The 11,892-nt window shown below is 44.9% G+C and overlaps 1 pseudogene; it reads right to left on the bottom strand.

Moving 5' to 3' along the window:
- Positions 1 to 854: 854 nt before the first annotated feature.
- LOC102833115 overlaps positions 855 to 11,892 on the bottom strand; it is an 11,869-nt pseudogene continuing 831 nt past the window's right edge.

Below are 11,892 nucleotides of genomic sequence, written 5' to 3'. Positions count from 1 at the left end.
AAGATCCTGGGCTGTACTGTTTCTAGACAGCCACTGAGGGTGGTCAGGTTCAGAAACAGAGCCCCTGTCTGGAGATTAAGGCACAGAGTAAGTGATAGAGAGAGGGGGCCATCCTCAGGTATCTGAGTATTAGGCAATGGGATCCCTGGGGAGTGGGAGAGGCCTCTGGGGAGGAAGAAGCAATCCTTCCCAGCCAGGAGTCTGGGCTTCCAGCTGACTTTCCCCACCCATGTGTGTGTCCCTAGCACCTGTGTCCCATACCCTGCTCACCTTCAGACCTGGGTCTGCTGACCCTTGGGCATGTGGTGGAGCACCTGAGTGAGGCTGATAGGGGCTCTCCTCTCATCCTGTTCTATCTGAACGAGGAGATCCTGGGGAACCACTGGATTGCCCAGGGTGGAGCTGCCTCCCTCCTCTGTTACTTCAGAGTAAAATGCCAGGAATTCCTCTTGCCAGGCTGAGAACAGAGTCCCCTGAGTGATATGGGAGCCCAGGAAACTCTCCCTGGATGGTATGTCTGATCCCCAAGCAGGTTGTGATTCCCAACAATTTGGCAGGGTCCAGTCTCACTCCTCTTTGTATCTCCCAGCAGCCACAGGGAGCCGGGAGAATGGAGCTATGTAGAGTGAGGAGTCTCAGGTCTCATGAACCTAGTATTAAAGGTCAGCAAGCTAAGCAGTAAGGTATCGGTTGTCATGGGGGCTGACCCATACTTATGGTGTGTCACAGGAAAACTGTGCTTTATAGTGTTCCCCCCACCCCACCTCTGCCTTTATTGTGAACAGCAGCAGGTGGGATGCTTCCAGCAATGGTGAAAAAAATTAATTTACAAAAGCAGGGATTCCGTGCAGCAGTCAAACATGGATGCCGACCCAGAGCAGCAGGAAGAGGACCCCAAAGCCCATGAAGAGGGAGGCCACCAAGGAGATGAAGAGTTCTTTGAAGATATCCTGTGTGTACTTGGTGGAGGTTATCTCATAAATGAAGAACTAGGCAGTGAAGAACATGCCAATGGCTAACAGCACCACGGTCAGATGGGGAAAACAGCTGGGTTCACTGGCCTGGTATGCCTGCTCATGGCCTTGAGCTCTTAGGAGGACATGAGATCAGAGCCATCAAAGAATTCCACACCTTCAACCTTTTAGCTGGGCACTAGGTACTCCGCCACTTTGCCACCCTCATAGATTTCAATGGCTGGTTTTTCTGAAGTATATTGCCAGACCTTTCTTCAAAGCTCCTTTGGATGGTCTCATACCTCCAGCCTTTTAGTTGCCAACCAAGAATATGAAATGTTTGCACCACTCAGGGCCTCTAAGCAGTGAGATGAATCCCCTTGGTACAGTCACAGAAGTTGTTTATCCTGAGATCTCATTAAATTGGAAGGAGCTCTGGTAGAGTTGTTGATGTTGTAATGTGCCGTGGAGTCGGTTCTGACTCATAGTGACCCTGTATAGGGTTTTCGAGGCTGTAAATCTTTATGGGAGCAGAAAGCCTCATCTTCCTCCAACAGAACGGCTGGTAGTTTTGAACTGCCGACTCTGAGGTTCACAGCCCGATTTATAAGCACTACGCTACCAGAGGTAGGTTAGAAATCAGGCTGCTAACCTCAAGGTCGGCAGTTCAAAACTACCAGCCATTCTGTGGGAGAAAGATGAGGCTTTCTGCTCCCGTAAAGATTTACAACCTTGGAAACCCTGTGCAGGATCACTGTGAGTCAGAACTGACTCCACGGTACTTAACAACAACAATGACAAATCTAGATTTCGATATGAAACTTTCATAGGCAGTTTGTTTCCTGCAGAAAGACTATAGGGTGTGAGTGTGAGAGAGAAAGGGGGTGGGAGGGAAAGGCAGCCAGAGGCACACAGGGGGAACATGGGAGAAGCAGAAGGAGTAGGAACCTGGTGTGGTTCCCATGTCTCCTGTAGGGTCTCAGAGCCTTCCTTGTTCCTGTGTTGTTTGTTGTTGTTGTTAAGTGCCATTGAGTTGGTTCCGACTCATAGCAACACTGTATAGGGTTTCCAAAGAGTGGCTGTTGAGTTTGAACTTCCAATGTTGCAGTTCAAACCGAGCTTGCAGTACAGTGCATTATCCTACAACGCCACATCAAGAGTCCTTTTTGCCATCAACACAGGTCAGGATGTCTCTCTGCAGAGAGGATTCCATGCCTCACAGATGGAAGGTATTTCTGGAACCACAGCCTCGTCTTTCCCAGGACTCCTCAGATGGCCAAGGGCAAATAGCAGTTGTTTTGGCCACCACTGTCCAAGGATTTGTGAAAGTGACTCTGGAATCTAGAGACTGGGTGGCAACTATCACCTTGATTCAGTGTCCTTCCCAAATGGTCTGGAAGACTTCCAGGACACCCACCTTATACTCCATATGTGTCTGTGGTAACCTACGATGCCTGGAACCACCTTCCAGATAAAGTGAGAAGATGGAATGGTCCTACAGAGTCAGCTTCATTCTCTATCAGCCTGAGGTGCCTTCCTTGTCTTGAGGAAACTGTGAGATGACTCCCCTCCCCTCATCCAGTCAGTATGCTGGGAACCCTGAGCAGCACAGTCAGCACACACAGGGGCTCCCTGGCTATGACAAGTGTCCGTCATGGTGCATTTCTTCCCCAGTGGCCTTGCTCTCCAGCAATGTGGGGTCTAGTCATGCCTGCACTAATTTGATTTGGTTGGTTGAGCCTTTCCTTCCTTCTCTTTACCTTGTTCTAAAAATGAATTTAACAGTCTTACAAAATGTAGAGTGTGTTGAGAGGAAACACCAATCAGTAAGGAAAATGAAGTTAGACGAAAGCAGGGTAGGAAAATGAGTTGGTTCATGGAACAAGGTCAGCATCTAAATGACCAGCTTTTGTATTCTCTCCACAACTGTGGGAGAGGCTCCCTATTTTCTAGCATCAACTTAGGGTTGAGATGGCACAGGATTGACCAGGAACAGGAACATGGTGTTGCTACTCAGAACCCAGCCTTTCCTGATACTCAAGAGCACACTGTATGGTAACAGTGAACAGCATCATTAGCTATGGTTTTTCAGTGGCCCTGCTGAGGATGATTCAGAATCTATGGATTCTTTAGTATCCATCCACAGAGCATGTCTGCCTTGTCTCTAGGTTGTGTGGCTGGGTTTTTCAGCTTTCTGGTCTAAATGGGGTAAGTGATTCTCAGTTGAGGTAACCTCCCCTTTGTGAGCCACTTCTCTTATGGGAATATATGATATGCTTTTATGTTTTTAAGGCTGTAAAATGAGTGATAAATACTATCTGAAAGTATTTGGAACTGGGCAGGGTTGTTGTTGTGAAGTGCCATCATGTCAATTCCGACCCATAGCAACCCTGTGTAAGGTTTCCAAGGAGCAGCTGGTGAGCTTGAACCACCGACTTTGCAGTTCAAATGATTTTGCAGTCTGATGTATTAGTCCACAGTGCCACACCAGGGTAGGGTAGGGTTATTCAATTCTTATTATTATTATTTTGCTTTAACAAACAGAAATTTATTCTTTGACAGTTTAGGAGACTAGAAGTCTGGATTCAGAGTGCCAGCTCTGGGGAAAGGTCCTTCTCTCCTGCATCTGTAGGTGGAGCAGTCCTTGAGATCACGTGTCTCGATACCAACCATTCTCTGGTTCTTGGAGCTTCACAGTACAGAAAGCCCAGGTCCAAAGGATGACCTGCACTCCAGACTCTTCAGTCTTGGTTATAGTTGGGTCCCCTCTCTCTGCTCATTTCTCTTTTCTTTAATAGCTCAAAGGAGATCTCCTCAAGATACACTTAATCTGGTTGATTGCATCAACACCATAGAAGTGAGGATTTATAACACATTGGATAATTACATCAGATCAGGTCTGATCACATCAGTTCAGATTATGGGATTATCAGATTAGATTAGATCTCATCCTGGAAGTACTCACAACATCCTAACTGCTAAACCAACAAGTATCCTGGCCCAGCCATGTTGACCCCAAACTGTAACCATCACCATGTTCTTCTTCTTCGCTAACCCTTCAGTTTACCAAGTGCGATGTCCTTGTCATGGACTGGTCTCTCTGACAACATGCTCCAAAGTATGAGAGATGAAGTCTCACCATCCTCACTTCTAAGGGAAGTCTTTTCCCAACAGGAAATGTTTTCTTAAGCCCAATTTGCAAAATAAGTGCAATTCCAGTCATTCTAGTTGACATGGAAATGGAATATCTGTGGTGCTACAATGCCAGCAAACCAAAAGGTTGGAGGTTCAAGTTTACCAAGAGGCACCTAGGAAGAAAGGCTTGGTGATCAACTTCCAAAAACTCAGCCACGAACAACGCTATGTATGGAGCATGGTTCCCCTCTGACACACATGAAGCTGCCCTAGGTTGAGAGGACTCAACAACAGCTGGATTTTGGTGCTTTCTCGCTTTGCCCATCCAACAAGTTCTGAACAGAGGGGCTCCTTAGTTCAAATGACTTAGTTGCCTCAGGGTTTAAACTTGTCCCATAAAATGGTTTCATGGCATCCCATGGAACTCTGCTCTTTGGGTTAAATCCCTCTTTTTAGATTAGAGAGGGGCTATTTGGGATCCTGACCTCAGAGCACTGAGATAGGCAGATCATTAAGTTGTGAGTCAGGACTTTCTGGATCTGAAAGGTCCCTGGTCTGAGAGATCTCTGAGAGAAGAGCAACTTGGTAACAGCGCACCGACAATGGAGACATTCTCTCCCAGTCTACGGAAGTTGGGAAGGCCTCGGGAATTCCCCTCACACTACTAGAAGAGGAAATAGAGGGACAGATGAAGAAGTGGAGAGTTTAGGGCTAGCCACTACAATCTCTATGTGGGTGGGGGCAAAACAAGCACACAAAAACAAAACAAAAGGCCAGAGGGCCAGGTGGAATAAGGACTTCTCCAAGGCTGCAGATGAATGGCAAAGAAGTTGGGATTGCTCACAGGAGAAATTTCCTGTGATTGACAATTTGTGGCACTAGGAAGAAGCAATGTGGCTGACGATGATGAAAGCTCCACTGAGAAGGAGGTAGGGGGTGGGAGAGGGGCCTAGTCCCCAACACTTGCTTGTGGCACCTAGAGACTCAGCCCTACCATAGCTGTAATGTAGTAACTTGTCTCTGACCCATTGGCACTTAATTGAGGCTTAAAAAAAATTGTTGGATGAATGGGCAAGTTTATATGTCAGCTGATGGCAGCTCTGATGAAATGAGGTAGCATCCTAGATTCTGATCTACACTGGGACACTGAGGAGCCAGCACTTTCAGATTACTGCCAAAGGTTAGAACATGAACAGTGTTGAAATCTCTAGGAAAAACACCACCAAGTACAACAGACCTGACAGTATGGCTTTCCTTGGCCATTCCATTCTCCTTCTTATATGCTTTTTTTTAAGCATCTCCAACCTCAGTACAAATTAATAGTAACAAAATGAATAAAAATAACTCCACAATAATAATATTTATTGAGGGCTTTCTAAGTGCTGCACCATCACCAAATACAGTTTCATATGAGCCAAACAAGCAAAAGCCTACCAGTAAGACACTGTTGTTGTTAAGTGCCCTCAAGTCAGTTTTGATTTGTAGAGACCCTGTATAGGGTTTCCAAGGATTGGCTGGTTAGTTTGAACCACTGACTTTGTGGTTCAATGCTTATCCTACGGTACCATACCAGGAGTCCAGTAAGACTCTCGTTGTTGTTATTGTTGTTGTTGTTGTTAAGTGCCATCGAGTCGGTTCCGACCCATAGCGACCCTGTATGGGGTTTTTGAGGAATGGCTGGTAAGCTTGAAACACCGAACTTGCGGTTTCAACTGATTTTGCAGTCCAGAATATTAACCCACAATGCTACACCAGGACCTGGGTTTTAGGAATTTGGATTTTAGCCCCAGCTTCTTTGCCGTTCAATTGTGTGGCCTTGGAGAAGTCCCTATACCAACTGGACCTCTGATGTTTTGATTTTTTTTGTGTCTCGTTTTATGTGTGTATTTTGTAAAGTAAGGGGTTGGACAAGATTAGTAGTTCCTAAACTTTTCTTCTTTTAGCAACAGTACCCCATTTAGAAACAAGTTCTGCTGCAGAACTCCCATATGAAAAGGATGAAACCTCTCAGATAGAAGCTCCCTAGCCTTGGCACATGTGTCCCTGTGGTAGTCCATGTGACTGATGTCTCTTCAGAACTGGAGGACTCTTGGGAGAGCAGAGTAAATGTCCAGGAGCCCCTCTCACATTCTTGGAAGCCCAGCCCAAGAAGGAACCAGAGGGTATTGTTTCACAGCTCTGTTCAGGGGAAAGAGACCTTTTGTGATTAAAAACAAAAGAGTTACAGGTCGGGGGAACTTCCTCTCTGCTTCTCAACTGGCAGTGTAGTGGTTCTAACACTTCAGCCTACAGTGCAGGCACCTGGCCACCTTGATGTTGTTGTTGTTAAGTGTTATCAAGTCGGTTCTCACTCACTGTATAGGGTTTCCAAAGAGTGGATGGTGAGTTTGAACCGCCGACCTTGGAGTTCAAACCTATCTTTTTGTCCAGTGCTTATACTACAGCGCCACACCAGAACCTTGATTAGCTTGTGGATTTGCAGCTTCCTTTTCTCCATCCTGGTTCAGTGGGTCTGGCGCTTTGGTGGCATAATGGTTAATACACTTGGTTGCTAACCCAAAGGTCAGCTATTTGAACCTACCAGCTGCTCATGGGTGAAAGATTGGGCAGTCTGTTTCCAGAAACATTTCCAGCCTGCTGTGTCCTGTGGGGTCACTATGAGTCCGAATCGACTAAGCATCAGCGGTTTGATTTTTTGGTTTAGATTTGGGACTGGAGTGGGGCCAAAGGAATCAGCTGCCTTGTGGTTCTGATGCAGGCACTACAAAAGCTACATTTTGAGATAACTCTGGTAGCGTAGTGGTTACGAATCGGGCTGCGAACCACAAGGTCAGCAGTTTGAAACTACCAGCTGTTCCGCGGGAGAAAGATGAGACGTTCTGCTCCCATAAAGATTTACAGCCTCGGAAACCCTGTATAGGGGTCGCTATGAGTTGGAACCGACTCCACGGCACACCACCACCACCACAGGGAATCAGAGAATCTGCATCCCACAGGAACACAGTTAGTGCGTCGGCTTCTGGAAAGACAGGCCGACAAACTGAACTTACATGATAAGTTGAGGGGAGGGGGAAAGGAAGACACGATGCTTAGGAGATAGTAAGTTTCTGTTAAAGATGATAAGAAAAAATGGAAATGGAGATTGTTGAACAATATGATAAACATATTTAATGTCTCTGAACTGTACATATGAAGATTGTTGAAATGGCAAATTATTACCTATGTACTTCCCACAATCTTAAAAAAGAGAGAAAGAGATACATTGAGGGAAGTGTGTATCTGTCTCTGTGTGTGTGTGTGAGCCTGGGACAGGTAATGCCTTAGAGACAAGTGCAGTTCAAGGTCAGCCTTCATGATAAAGGGGTTGATCTGGCAGGTCGACCTTGGCACAGGAACTGTGGAGCTGGAGCAGAGCGTACAGCAGCTGTGCATCCCGGCAACAACGCCTCCTGTCTCCTTAGACCAGGGGCTGATTAGTGTTGCCACTGAAGGCTCTCAACTAAACCTCTTAATGGGTCTCATGTTCAAGAATTCTTGCGTAGTCTCTTCAATAGCCACCCAAACCCAAAATCTACATCAAGTGGATTCTGATTCATAGTGACCCTTTATGGAAGCAGAAAGCATCATCTTTCTTCCAAGGAGTGGCTCTTGGGTTTGAACTGCTGACCTTGTGGTTAGCAGTCCAGTGCTTATCACAAAGTGCTACCAGGGGCCCTTGTCACAAATAAACCTACCTACATCCCCACCCTTGTGAACAAGGGTTATATTTTTTCACCATATTTATTCAATCTTTATGCTGAGCAAATAATCTGAGAAACTGGATTATATGAAGAAGAACCTGACATCAGGATTGGAGGAAAACTCCTTAACAATCTGTGATATACAGATGATACAACCTTGTCAGTTGAAAGCAAAGAGGACTTAAACAAGCTACTTACTGGTGAAGATTAAAGACCACAACCTTCAGTATGGGTTACATCTCAATGTAAAGAAAACAAAAATTCTCACACCTGGACCAGTAAAGATCATGATAAATGGAGAAAAGATTGAATTTGCCAAAGACTTCATTTTGCTTGGATCCACAATCAACACTCATGGAAGAAGCAATGAAGAAATGAAACCACGTATTGCATTAGACAAACCTGCTCCATAAGACCCCTTTACAGTGTTCAAGAGTACAGATATCAGTTTGAGAACTAAGGTGTGCCTACAAGCCATGGTATTTTCAATTCCTCATATGCATGTGAAAGTTGAACAATGAATGAGGAAGACCTTAGAATAATCGATGCCTTTGAGTTACGGCGTTGGAGAAAAATATTAAAAGTACCATGGATGGTCAGAAGAACAAACAAATCCGTGTTGGAAGAAGTACAGCCAGAATTCTCCTTAGAACCCAGATGGTGAGACTTCGTCTCTCTTACTGCAGACATGTTATGAGGAGGGATCAGTCCCTGGAGAAGGTAAAGTGGAGGGTCAGCAAGAGAGAGGAAGATACCCCCAATGAGATGGATGTTACACATTTTCAGCAGTTACAGACTCACATATAACAACAATTGTGAGGATGGCACAGGACCGGGCATTGTTTGGTTCTGTTGTACAGAGGGTTGCTATGAGTTACAACCAACTCAACAGCTGCACCTGATGGCAACAATAACATGCCCACCCATCTCATCTCTTCTTTCTCTGTCTCTTGTCATTTAAAGCAAGTTCCTCTTCCTGTGTTCAGAATCTCAACCCCTCTCATCTTCTCAGAGACCTTGCTTCATTGATCATTTCCCTTTATTCCGGCCTATTCAACCTGTCTCCCTTCTGGGCTCATTCTCATTGTTTAAATATGCTCAAATCTATTTTCCTCATGTGGTCGGGCTGCTAACCTCTAAGTTAGCAGTTTGAAACTACCAGCTGTTCCTTGGAAGAAAAATGAGGCTTTCTATTCCCATAATGGTTTATAGCCTCAGAAATTCTATACAGGGTTGCTATGAGTCAGAACTGACTCCACAGCACACTACCACCATTATACATACATAAAAGTGCAATCTATAACACTTCTCCTGTATCCTATGTTCTCTGTTCTCTGTCTACCTCCAACCCTAAATGTTTATCCCTGTCAAAGGCATACTTCTTTTTTGATATAAATATATATGTAGAGAGTCCTGGTGTGGCATTGTGGATTAATGTGCTGGACTGCAAAGTTGTTTGAATGGCAAGGTCGGCAGTTCAAGCTCACCAGTCACTCCTTGGAAACCCTGTACAGAGTCACATCAATCGGAACTGATTTGATGACACTTGACAACAACAACAACAAAGTATATATAGCACACAATTCACCAATTTAACAGTTTTCACAAGTACAGTTCAATGACACCAGTTACATTAATCATACTGTGCAACCATCATCAATATCTACTGTCAAATTTCCCATCACCAAAAACACTCAATGCTTTTAAGTTTCTAAACAATGACTACCCCTTTCTGCTTCCCTTCTCATCCCTGATAAACATTTGCCAATTCTAGGTATTTATCAAAGGTATACTTGGTGAAAGAGTATAACTTATACTTTTATATGTTTATATACTCTTACATTGTGTGTGCTCTTAGAAATTCTTGAACAGGTCTATAAGACCCTGGTGAGCTATCTCTATTCCACCTTTCCAACTTCATCTCAATTATTCTCCACTTTACTCTGTCCACCTGGTGGACATTCTGCCTGTGTCTCACTGTGTCCCACTGTCTTCCACCTCAGGGATTTTGCACATGCTGGTTCCTTTACTAGGAACACTTTTTTCTCCTTTGTTGCATGACTCCTTTGGGTGCACTTCAACAATTTGCAGTTTCAGTATCTCCAGCCACCTTCATGGTTCAACTGAATAGTCACTCTTTTAACCCTGACACTTACAAAAGAAAATGGAAAGGAAAGGAAAAGAAACCATATATCAAGTGTACAGGCAGGTCCCAGAATAGAAGACAAGTGTAGGTCTCAACATGATTTGCCTCAGGAGAGAGGTGATTTATTTCAAACTGATTTGTTAATGGCTCCTCCAGGAATGTGGTTTTGCTGTGTGGGTCCACATCTTTCCAGACCCAAAGAGAATCTGAGGAGAAAGTTTGATGAAAGGTTTTTCTCTTTCATTATCCCCTATCCTTTCTACCAAAAAAAGACTCACTTTACATTAGTCACCCTTTCCCATTATTGTGATATCAGAAGAATGGGGGGCAGGGAGGGGAAGATCACTGGCTAATTTGTTCCTAAAGACAGAGACAGAAGAGAGAGGGGAAATAAATTTTATCGAGTACTTTATCTTACTCAATTATGTCTTAGTTTTTCCAAATCCTACCTTTAGGCAAAAACCTGGGTGGAAGAAGTCTTTCAGGGACGTGATTAGAGCAAAACTAAGAGAGTAGGGGAACTTGAGATGAGATCGGAAAGGGAGAAAGGCCGGTGAAGGATGTACTCATCACTGACTGAGGGCATTGGTGGTTCAATGGAAGAATTCTCTCCTTCGGTGGGAGAGACATGGTTCAATGCCCAGCCAGTGTTTGTTTGTTAAATGGAAGTCTGTGTGTTGTAGTGATGTTGGACAGGTCTTGATGGAGCTTCAAGACTAAGATGGACTAGGAAGAAAAATCTAGTCATTATTTCTGAAAAATCAGCCAGGAAAAACCTAGGGATCCCAAGTGTCCAATTCCATTGTGCATGGGGCCACCATGAGTAGGATGCAACTTGGTGGTAGCCAACAGCAACAATAATGGCTGATTAATGTAGTTCAATCTCTCAAAGGAAATACATAGAAAATGCTTCAGAATTGTCCCATGAAAGGGCAGGGAGGCTGAGACATTCACCCACATACTCAATCCTCCATTGGCTGAAGGTGCCTCTTGGGGTGTTCACTTCCCCTGGACACTCTGAGTGTACCTGTGATTGAGCTGAGTGAATCCCTGCCACTGCAGAGTACTCCCTGAAGCAGAAAAGTGGAGGGTGCCCAGTTTACTCAGTTCCTACTCATAGTGACCCCATAGGACATAGCAGAGTTGCTCCTTAGGCTTTACAAAACTGCAAATCTTTTGGGGATCAGGCAACCTTATCTTTCTACCATGGAACTGCTGGTGGACTTAACCCAATGACCTTCCAGTTAGCAGCCCAACACTTAACCCATTGAGCCACCAGGCCTACACTGCCCACCTCAGTAACTTGATTCCACACAGGAATCAAGTGGGATAAGAGATTGTGGTTCAGGGGACCACACTGTCTCTTCCAGACTGTCTTTCTGCCTTGGCGACATTAAGGTGCCAATGTGACAGATAGCAGGATATCAAAGGAGGTGTGAGGAGATCTCCCCTTGCAGAATTCACAGTGGGAATTATTAAGGAAAACCTGAGTCACTGCTTTTGTAACCCTCTCATCCAAGGACAGAGAGTTCTGAGAGAGAGAGGGAGGGAAAGAGGTTTCTTCATAAAGAGCTGTTAACTTTGCTGTGAGTCACCACCTCTTCTCCAAAGGGTATCTCAGACCACAGACAGGTGAAGCGGACTTTAAGAGAAGATTTGGAAAGATTTGAAACCTGTCCCCTGCATGTGGGGGACAGAGGGACAGGTACCCAAGTCAGGCCTGGGAAAGTTAAAGCAGACAGTGGAGCTGAAAGTGTAGTACAATGATGCTCATTCTGGAATCTGTCAGGGAAAGGGATGTTTACAGGGGTAACTGAGGGCCACTCATGAAGCAACATGAAATTAGTTATACTTGACTTGGTTCTGATTTGTGATTATCTCATATGTAGAGTGGAACTGTGCCCCATAGGGTTTTCAG

This window comes from Chrysochloris asiatica, unplaced genomic scaffold, assembly GCF_000296735.1.
Source record: "Chrysochloris asiatica unplaced genomic scaffold, ChrAsi1.0 scaffold00042, whole genome shotgun sequence".
NCBI classification, from domain to species: Eukaryota; Metazoa; Chordata; class Mammalia; order Afrosoricida; family Chrysochloridae; genus Chrysochloris; species Chrysochloris asiatica.
This window is presented reverse-complemented; position numbering and strand designations above follow the sequence as displayed.